This window comes from Vulpes lagopus, chromosome 1 (assembly GCF_018345385.1).
Source record: "Vulpes lagopus strain Blue_001 chromosome 1, ASM1834538v1, whole genome shotgun sequence".
In the NCBI taxonomy this organism is placed as follows: Eukaryota; Metazoa; Chordata; class Mammalia; order Carnivora; family Canidae; genus Vulpes; species Vulpes lagopus.
This window is the reverse complement of record NC_054824.1, coordinates 106,638,070-106,648,950: the sequence shown is the minus strand read 5'-3', so window position 1 is coordinate 106,648,950 and position 10,881 is coordinate 106,638,070. Positions and strand designations below refer to the sequence as shown.

The following is a 10,881-nucleotide window of genomic DNA, read 5'->3' as shown; positions in this document are numbered from 1 at the left end:
CGCGCGCCCGGCCGTTCGGTCTCCAGCCGCGGTCTCGGCCGCTTTCCTCCCTTCTCCCCGCCCCCCGGCTTCCGCGCGGACGCTGCCGGGGCGGGAGCCGGGCCGGAGCCGGAGCCGCAGCGACGTGGGAACATGGAGGCCTGAGCAGGCGTGCGCCAGCCACCCCGACTGCGGCGGCGACGGCGGCTTCCTCCGATCCCGCCCCCCGCTCGCGCGTCGGTGGAGCTGGAAGCGGATCTGCCCGCGGCTGAGACAGGTGGGCCGTGGCGCCGCCGCCCGCCGAGCGGCCCTGGAAGCCCGGCGGGGCCCCCAGCCCCCGGCCCGAGCCGGTTTGCGGACACGCTCCCCCTCCCGTCGGCGGGACCGCTCCGCCGGGACCGGGGGAGAGGGACCGGGCCGCCCCGGAGGGCTGTGCCTGGGCCCCGAGAGCTGCCCGCCGCCCTCCGCCGCCTTCCAGGGCGCAGTGGCGCTCAGAGGGCGAGGGGCAGTGTGTGCGTCCACGTCGAGAGGGACCTCCGTCCCAGCCCAGCGTTCGGAGTTGGGGGGACCCCGAGGGGCGGCTAGGTGGGTGCACCGGGAGGTGGTGCGGTGTTGGCCTGGCATGGGCGTGGAATGGGCAGCGTGAGCCACGGTGTTGATTGTTGTTGACGTAGACGTTGTTCTGGAGAAGTCATTCACATACCATAAAATCCACCGTGTAGAGGTACCGTTGAAGTAGAACTCGGTGGTTTTTGTTTCTGTTTTTTGGGGGCATATTCACAGGGTGGTGCAACTGTTCGAATGCCAGAACATTTTTATCACCCCAAAAAGAAACTCCCCTTACACTCTATTTCCCCCTTTCCCGCTTCCTGACATCCAGCAGTTGTGTTTTAACTGAAAGGGTGGGAAGTTAGCCCAGGTGTTTGTGAGCTGGCGGCAGTAGTGGGGGTGATAAAGCCGATAGCAGAAAGCACAGGGCTGGGGTACTGGAGTGATGGGTGGCTGTGATAGGGCCGGCCCTGGGGTGCGCAGAATGTGCACTAGGCTTGCAGACGGAGTGGGACCCCTGGAAGGAGAGAGGGGAGGCTGGGGGGAGACGTGTGTACAGAAGCTGTTGTGGAAACGTGGGGGATGGAGGCCGTGGAGGGGAGTGTAATCTTACAGAGGAGCCCAGGCCTTCGGTCTGATGGGCTGAGGGTGCAAGAAAGGAGCTGGGGATGGAAGGGAAGAGATCTGTAGGAAAAGGTGAATGGTTTCTGCTGATCATGAAATTTGTAAATATATAGGTATCTAGAATTATTTTTCTGCTTTGTAATTTTTATCTTCCATAATTCTCTTGGCAACTCAGAGTGGCCAAGTATAAATATTCTCATTCTGCAGATGAAGAACCGGGTTCTTAGAGGTTAAGTGATTTACTGAAACTCTTTTAAGGTTTTTTTTTTTTTTTTTTTTATTTTTTTCTCTTTTAAGGTTTTAAATAGGGTAAAAATAAGTTGGGGACTGACGAGTAATTGATTAAACTATAGATTGCAAGTGGTTTGAACGGAAGAGAATTTTGGGGGGGGGTTATGTCACAGGAAGGAGATTCAACTGTTAAATATATTGAGTCTATGTTATTATGATGGAGTCCAAGGACTTTGTTTACATAACTTTTGTTATTTTTTTATTTTTAAAGATTTTATTTATTTACTCATGAGAGAGAGGCAGAGAGGCAGAGGGAGAAGCAGGCTCCATGCAGGGAGCCCCATGCGGGACTCGATCTTGGGACTCCAGGGTCACGCCCTGGGCCCAAGGCAGGCGCTAAACCGCTGAGCCACCCAGGGATCCCTGTTTTTGTAGCTTTTAAGTGCAGAAAAGTTTAGACATTGAAATAATTTAATATAGCCCCATGCACTCGTTACCCAGCCTTAGCAGTTAATAACTCCCGCTAATTTACTTTGATCTATACTCTAATCCATGCCTATCCCACTCCCAACTATTTTAAAGCAAATCATAGGCCATTTCATTTGTAAATATTTGAGTGTCTATCTGTAGAAGGTTGAGTCACTCTCTTTTTCATATGCCTACGTTACCATTGTCACATCTAAAAAAATTAATAGTAAGCTCTTAGTATTAGAAGGACTTATTTTTTTAAATGTGGCATCCATTTGATACAAAAGAATTACACAGTGCAAATGCTTTGATGTTTGACTCTCTAAAAAAGCATGGAATAATTGTTTCCTGATTTTTTCCAGTTGCTCCTGTTACCCTGTTTCATTTCCTCGGTTGCTGGTTCATCCTTCTATAGAAAGTTCAAAGAACTGTCACTTTGGCTGGCATTTTAATTGATGGAGTTTTCATGAGAGCAGGAGAAAAACAAGTGGAATACGACGCAAGCAAATTTTTAAAAAGTGAAACAGACATGCAGAAATAATTTATGTCTCATTGCTCTAAATATTTGAGCAATTTGATTACACTTTTGTATATACTTTCACATGTTGTTAGTTGTTTACTGTGTATTAGTTTTCTTTTTTTTTTAAGGATTTTATTTTAGAGAGGGAGAGTAGGAGGTGGGGGGAGGAACAGAAGAGGAGGGAGAGGGACAAGCTGACTTTGCACTGAGCGCAGAGTCCAAAGCGGGGCTCAAACCCAGGACCCTGAAATCATGAGCTGAAACCAAGAGTCCGACGCATCACCAACTGAACCACCTGGGCACCTCATGTGTATTAGTTTTCTATGACTCCTGTAATAAGTTACCACAAATTTAGTGTCTTAAAACAACACAAATTATTTTAAAGTTCTGTATTTTAGAAGTCCAAAATAGGTCTTACTAGGCTGAAATCAGTGTGTCAGCAAGGCTGTGTTCTTTTCTGGAGGTTTCTAGGGATGAACCTGTTTCCTTATCTCTTCCAGCTTTTAGAGGCCACCCCGATTCCTTGGCTTGCAGCTCTATTGCTCCATCTTCGAAGTCAGCAATATTGTATCTTTCCATGCTGTATAGGTCTCCGATAACACCTGGGAAATGTTAAGGACCTGTATGATTAGACCAGGCCCAGCTGGATAACTCAGGCGAATCTCCCCCTCCAGAGTCCTTAGCTTAATTATAGCTGCAGAGCCCCCTCTGCCAGGTAACAAGCACAAATTCCATAGATGAGGATATGGATATCTTTGGGGGCTGTTATTCTCCTGCCTTAGTGTGTTTTGGGACATTTTGCTGAGACTAGTTGAGGTGACTACCTTTGATGTTACAAATTCAACGTGTCATCTTAAATGGGAATGGTTAATGACAGAGAGGACCACTCCATTTTCCTTTTTAACAAGCATATCGGAAGTACCTGTGTGCTTGCAGCGTAGTTTTTAGTAAAATAAGACCTTTAAAAGTGATCAAGCATAAAAGCATTGCGACAACATGTAAAGTCTTTCTGTATTTCATTTTGGTCTCTTTGTTTTCATGTTTTTTTTTTTTTTTTTTTTTAATTTTTTTATTTATTTATGATAGTCACAGAGAGAGAGAGAGGCAGAGACACAGGCAGAGGAAGAAGCAGGCTCCATGCACCAGGAGCCCGACGTGGGATTCGATCCCGGGTCTCCAGGATCGCGCCCTGGGCCAAAGGCAGGCGCCAAACCGCTGCGCCACCCAGGGATCCCTGTTTTCATGTTTTTAAAGTATTGTCTACTTGTAATCAGTGTATATAATGCACAGCGGCTACTTGAAGTCATAGGACAGTCTGGGCAGTGATGGTTCCTGTCCCCCAAGTGAGAGGGCTCTCTGTCCCAGTGGGTGATTGAGGCGCCCCCAATTCAACAGGAAGACTCTTAAAAAATTTTTTTTTTGGAGGGCACCTGGGTGACTCAGTGGCAGGTTGTGATCCTGGGGTCCTGGGATCAGGTCTCACATCGGGCTCCCTGCAGGGAGCCTGCTTCTCCTCTGCCTGTATCTCTGCTCTCTCATGAATAAATAAATTAATTTAAAATAAAAATACATTTTTTTTTTGAGAGATGGAGTTGGAGGGGAGGGGCAGTGGGACAGGGGGAGGGGGAGAGAGAGAGAGAGAGAGAGAGAGAGAGAAAGAGAGAAAGAAAATCTCATGCAGTTGGCACCCCCAGTGGGGAGCCTGACTTGGAGCTCAATCTCATGACTCTGAGATCACGACCTGAACAAAATCAAGAGTTGGATGCACTTAACCGACTGAACCCCCAGGCATCCCAGGAAAACTCTTAAAGTGGAAAAATGTGCAGGAAGAATGAACTGACAGACTTGGGCTTGAGGCCCCTTCTCAACTTTTCTTTCTGTGACCTGGATGGTTGGAAAGGGTTGTGAGTCTGAACAGGTGAGACTGTGGCTGCTCTTCCTTTCCCGGGACCAGGAGAAGATGGAGTCTGGGAGATAGAACGTTAGAAGGCTTCTAGTTTGGTACCCTGCTTCCCAAGGGGGTTCCGCATTCCACCTTAGCTCTCAAGGTCTTGACTGTGTCCTGGTCTGAAGGTCCTGGCTCTGATGGTGCTGTGCTTCAGTGGAGGGCTTCTCAGTTAAGCATAAGGGGAGGTGAACACACTCTCTGGTCCCACCTTTCAGCTTGTTTCCCCTTGGAAGGTTCTTAGTGGAGCTAATGCTCTGAATTTCTACTTAAAAAGTGCACGTACACAGTGTGTAAGTTATCTACCTGTTACTTATTTCTTGTCAAAATAAACTAGTAGGGTTGAGAACAACTTTACAAATAGGTCTTATTTACTAAACGTCTTTTTTTCATTCCTTTAAGGAAGTTTGGTTGGTACTTTTTGATCTTCTTTAATTTTTATCACATTCTTTAAATATGCAGGCACCAGGCTGGGGTTACGGGTCAGGGTGCGGCCAGGTGTATGGACAAAATGGGTAAAGGTGGTCAAAAGGTACAGACTTTTAGTTATAAGTCACCATGGTGTAATGTGCCACATGGTGATTATAGTTAGTAATTATTGTATATTTGAAAGTTGCTAACAGTAGATCTTTTAAGTTCTCATAAGAAAAAAATTGTAATTATGTATGAGGATGGATGTTAACTAGACTTTTTTTTTTTTTTTTTTTTTTTTAGAATTTATTTGAGAGAGTGAGGGAGTGTGCACTAGTAGGGGGAGGGACAGAGGGAGAAACAGACTCCTCACTGAGGAGGGAGCCCTGTGTGGGACTCGATCCCAGGACTCCAGGATCATCATCTGAGCTGAAGGAAGAATCTTGGATGGTAACTAGACTTAATTGCGGGGATCATTTTGCAATATACACATAAGGACTGTTATGTCCTACACCAGAAACTAACTTAATGCTACATATTGGTTATATCTCAACTTAAAAATAATGCAGGGTCATTTGGGTGGCTCAGTTAGTTGAGCACCTGACTCTTGGTTTGGCTTAGGCCATGATTTCAGGGTTGTGAGATTGAACCCCACGTCAAGCTCTGGGCTCAGTGCGTGGTCTGCTTGGGATTCTTTCCCTCTTCCTCTCCCTCTGCCCTTCCCCCAGTTGGCATGCACTGCATTCTCTCTAAAATAATGAAAAATAAAATAAAAATGCAGACACTAAAAGTGGCTGTTAATTCTCTAGTAAGGACACTGGAAGAATGAAACAATATAGATTTTGTATGTCTTGTGACTGATAATTTCTTTTTTAGGTGAGTCACTGAATCTTAATTCCTTCAGGATATTTCTTGTAGCTCTTCACCCTAGAACACTTTTTTGTTGTTATTGTTGAAGATTTATTCATTTATTTTAGAGAGCATGTGGGTGAGAGCAGAGGGGGCAAAGGGGGAGAGAGAATCTAAAGCAGACTCCCTGCTGAGTATGGAGTCCAACTCAGGGACTCCATATCATGACCCTGAGATCATGTCCTGAGCTGACACCAAGAGTCGGATACTGAACTGACTGAGCCATCGGGGTGCCCCACCTTAAAATATTTTTAAATCCTCCTGCATCAGTTAAGATTAGGTTCGGCTGTGGCTAACAGACCTGATTGAATAATAGCTTAAACCTGTTTGTTCTCTTGTAAAAGTCCAGAGGCAGATGCTTCGGAGCTGGCATGGTGGCTGCATTGCCATTAGGGACCTGGTTTCTTACTCTGCCCTCCCTAGGGTGTGGTCCTTGATCTCCTTTTCTTTTTCTTTTTCTTTTTCTTTTTCTATTTCTTTTATTTCTTTTCTTTCTTCTTTTTTCTTTTTTCTTTTCAAGATCTTATTTATTTATTCACGAGAGACAGAGAGAGAGGTAGAGACACAAGCGAGCTCCATGCAGGGAGCCTGACGCCGGATTCCGGGTCTCCAGGATCATGCCCTGGGCCAAAGGCGGTGCTAAACCGCTGAGCCACCCAGGCTGCCCTGGTCCTTGATTTCTGGGTCCAGATGGTGATGCTTGGCATACAGTCAGGGAAATGGTCTGGCCCCCGCGAGAGTGTTCATGGATACTTTGAAATCATTAGCATATAGGGGAAGATTGCACGGATCTGCAAGCCTCAGGGCTGTGTGTGATCTGTGGTTGCAGTGGGTGGATAGAAGCCCGTTAGTAAGTCCATCAGCTTGCTTTCTGGCCTTTTTTGCTTCCACTCTGATTCCCTCCCTACTCCAGCCATGTCGAGCTTCTTTCTGTTCCTTGAATGGTCCCTTACCTGTTTTTGTCTTCACTCTAGGCCTTTATACATGGTGTTCTCTTTGCTTGGATGATTTTCTGAACCCTACAACCAAGTAGGCCAATCCTTTGTATCCTTTAGGTCTTAGATTTTGTGGTATGACTTCTGGAAAGCTTTCACTGAGTCTTAAATAGTTGCTGTACTATAGTTTCATGTTGATTTATCTGTGTCTCCTTGACTGTAAATTCCATTCACAGTTGCAGTCTTGGCACTTAGCATCATGCTGGCCACATACGGGGCACTCAGGAAGTAATGACGGACCCCCCTGTGCTTACATAACTGTAATGTGATGGAGCTTGGGTATTGCCAGTTTGTGTTTTCACCAATGCACTATCTTTGGTATGGGCACATTGAGTTGTGTATATGAGTCAGTGATTGTGATAGTGAGTAGTGAAGCACATTCTATGAGTTAATTTTTCTACTTAAAGTAATGCTTGTGTTTTAGAAAAGATAAATGATATTAGAGGGTATATTATAACAAACGAGCCTTCCTTATCCTGTGTAGTGTGGTTCCCAGAGACAACTACCCCAATCATGTTTATGAATAATATGGCTAAATGGCTATTTTTTGATTTATCAATGTGGATGACACCTATTGCCTCCTTGTGGTAAGTGAGGTGCTCTTCCTCCTCCTCCTCCCCTCTCCCAGCCCTTCCAGTTGAGATGCATGAGAATTCTTGGCTAATTTAGTGTCCAGTGTTTATATTGCTAGGAGTATATAAATATTTGCTCACTGCCGAGCTGGGTGATGTGCCTGGTTTCCCTGCTCCCTCCTCCATTTGCTTATTTTTTCATGAACATATTACTAATTTTACGAAATGCTTTGAAAGGCCTGTGGGGATTGGGGCCCAGGAAACTGATGCAAGATGTTGCTGCGGCTACTGCTGTTGCTGTGGGCACTGAACTGTTTTGGTCCGTGTCCCAGAGGCTTCATGTCTTTGTTATGGTGCATGTAAGATGGAATATCAGACACTCCACACCCAACTCGACAGTGTCTTGACTTAACACCTCTCTGGTTTGGTCGTGTTTACTTACTGTTACTAATGTTTTAAGACCTATCTCAGTGGGTCTTCTAAGTTTCCATTTCCTGTTTTCCATCTGTTTGTCTTGTTCTTTATAATGGAAATTTCTTTGACCTTATCCTCTCTCTGCCCAGTTTTCTAAACAGCTTTTCATTTCAAGTATCTTTTCTTGCTCTTTGACCATTTCCTTTTTTATGGCCTCTTGTTCTTGGTTCTTGGAAGCAACGTGGTGTAGTGGTTTCTGCACGCAGCCTGCCTCTCTGAAACCTGTCCTGCCACTTTCTAACACCAGAGTCTTGAGCAAGTTACTTAATCTTTCTTTGCCTCAGTTTATTCTTCTAGGCCAAGAGTTGGCAGATATTTGTGTAAAGGGCCAGATTGTAAATATTTTAGGCTTTGTGGGCCAAGAGACAAAAAGAGGGATATTATACAGATACTTACGTAACGAGAGAAAAAATTTCCACAAGTTTTTTACTGATGAAATTCAAAATACAATACAACAATACAAATAATAGTTGAGGATAGTTTTTTTTTTTTTTTTTTTTTTTTGTAATAAAGGTTTGCTTATGAGAAGGATGAAATCTCTTTTTGGAGGAGAGGGGATAACGTTTTATCTAACATGGCATCCTAACATTAAACCTCAGTCATCAAAATTGATTACAAATGTTCGTATTTAACATTGGTTTGTAATGAGATTTTGGTATTGTTTCTTTGGAAGTATCTGTTTTTTTTTTTTTTTTTTTTTTGGAAGTATCTGTTTACATGATACCTCCAGATACTGATGTTAGTCCATGAACATATGGTTTTGGTGGAGCACATTTATTGTTTGGAAAGCATCTATAGAATTCTGTTAGATTCTTTTCTTAATAATTACCTTTTTAGCAAATCATCACATTGCCCACTAATCACTTCTGATTGAGGGTTAGGTAGAAGCTTCTGTTGCACAATTAAATGGTCTTTGAAAGGTGGAACTTGTATTGAGGTCTGAAAAATGCTGAAACTGTAGTTTTATTTTGGAAAATATATTATCGCATATTTGTGTGCCATTGGAGATCTCACATCTCGTTTTAATTTTTCACAGCATTGCAAGTGTGTGAAGCACTTAATGATTCAGTGTCAGTTGTCCTTGAAATAACTACCTCCGTGTAGGTTTTGCATGGAAGTGCTGTTGACCTTCTAATTTTAGATTGAATTCATTGGGAAATATTAGCAAATCTGCAGCAAAAATGAATTTGCAAAGCCTTTCAGTGTTCAGTAATAGTCGCTGAGGAAGGTTCTTCTTCAGAAAAATTCCATTCTCACCTCTGAGCTAGAGCAATTTCCATAAAATTATACCCCAGCTAAGCCATGGTATCGGGTGGTAGGACACATCAGGATATTCGGCTTCTCTTTCTGATAGAATTTTCATGGAACTGATGGATGGTTAAGTTGATGAATGTAATGAAGTCAACTGTTGTAACTGGATCAATAACATGTGATGGATTCAGATCTTTTATGCAGCCTACCTGCTAGTTAATCATGCAGTGAAAAATGAGCAGGTTTTAAACACCTTGCATTTTCACAAGGTTTGTAAATTTGTCCATCAGAGTTTCTTCTGCCTCACATATATTTTTACCATCATCAGTTATTATGCATCTAAGCAGGTTCCACTTTAGGTTGGACCGAATTAGTATTTTCTCTACTTTTTTGGGAAAATATTCATGGCCATAATTATTCCATATAGACCATTCTCTGAACAACTATTTTCACTGAAAGATATTTCTTTTTTTCTAGACATATTTCTTCAGCTACTGTAATCAAACATGATTTAGTTTAACTCATGATTGATCAGTGACTTTTCTTGTGGGTTTAACACATGAGCTATTTGGAACCTTGCTTTGGTTGCAGTCTCATTTTTATTCTTTGTTTTTGGGAAGACACTCTGCTGTGTTGAAATGTGTTTTAAATTTACTAACTTCCTTGCTTGTTGCTCTCATGAACTGGGAGTGCTCTTATGTAGGGCCCGTCAGGCTGTTGTGATGAGTGCTTCGTTGGTAGTGTCTTCCTATAGGGTATTCTGGTACAAGTACGATGCTGTTACATAATAGACATAACCCTGTGACATCAGATTTTAAAAAATGATCTACACTCTACTAAAAGTGTGACATCAAAGTCTCCTTCTTTTCTTGTTTCTGCATGATAGATATCCACTGGTAATAAGTGTCACAATGTGCAAGACACTTGAAATGTTGACTTCTGTCTACGTCATTGAGATTTGTAGTGTGAGCAGTGGCATCAAAGGATGAGAGCATCACATCTGGTCTCTGTAGGAACTACTCAGCTGTGCTATTATATCAAAAGCAGCAAAGGCAATATGTGAACAATTGAGCAGAGCTGTGTTCCATTAAAACTTTAATTATGAACACTGACGTTTTAATTTCATGTGATTTCCACATGTTACAACACATTCTTTTTGTTTTTGTTTTTTTTCAATTGTTTAAAAACTTAAAAATAGATTTGGCCCCTTGGGTCAAATTATGATTTGCTAACCCATGATCTACACAATGAAAAGATACACTACCTCAGGTTGTGGTGAAGAATAGATGAATTAATATGTGTAAAGGATTGAATAGTGTCTGGGGAATAGTGGGTGCTAAACAAATGTTTGCATTTTTTATTGTTACTGCTTTATCTCTCTGTGGTTGTTTTAGTTTTTAATTTTTTCTAAGAATCCTCGGTTGTACGATTCCTTAAGTTTATTTTGGTGTCTTTATTTTGTGTTGGAGGCTTTCCTCACAAGTCTATTCACTTTTGGTTGTTCTCTTGTACTTAAGATTGGAAGTGGTTTGTGTGAGTGGATTGTGTTGAGTGGTGGGCATTGTTGGGGGTGGTAGGCCAGCTTTTGAAATGAGGGATCCCACGTGTCTGTTAACTTTTCCCTGGATGCCCCTTCAGTTTCTCTTGAGAAGAGTCCTCCAGTCCCCTGCCTTGGAGGTGGGGAAGCCCACCATTGTGTGCCTTCAGCACGTGCACTTGAATTTCATTCTCCTGTTTTCATCCTCCTCCTCCTCATCACCCTCAACCTGGGCTTTGGAGTCCAGAGTGTCTCCAGGTACAATTCTCCAGAGAGCACACACATGGTCTCCATGGGGTGCGAGGTTGGTGAGGGGGCCACTTACTTTAGCCCTGCACTGTGCTCCTGTAGTCTTGGTGCTCTTCTCCAGCTCTTTGGTCTTCCGGCGGTTCCATGGGTTGCTTCTTGGTCGGGTC

The 10,881-nt window shown here is 43.5% G+C and overlaps 1 protein-coding gene across 4 annotated transcripts in view; it reads left to right on the top strand.

The window, feature by feature from the left end:
- DYM (dymeclin) overlaps positions 1-10,881 on the top strand; it is a 348,746-nt gene continuing 337,865 nt past the window's right edge. For 2 of the 4 annotated variants that reach the window (XM_041746584.1, XM_041746566.1), the window contains exon 1: positions 3-256. The gene's annotated coding sequence lies outside the window, so the exon portion shown is untranslated. The other 2 variants (XM_041746593.1, XM_041746576.1) reach the window with 2 other exon arrangements.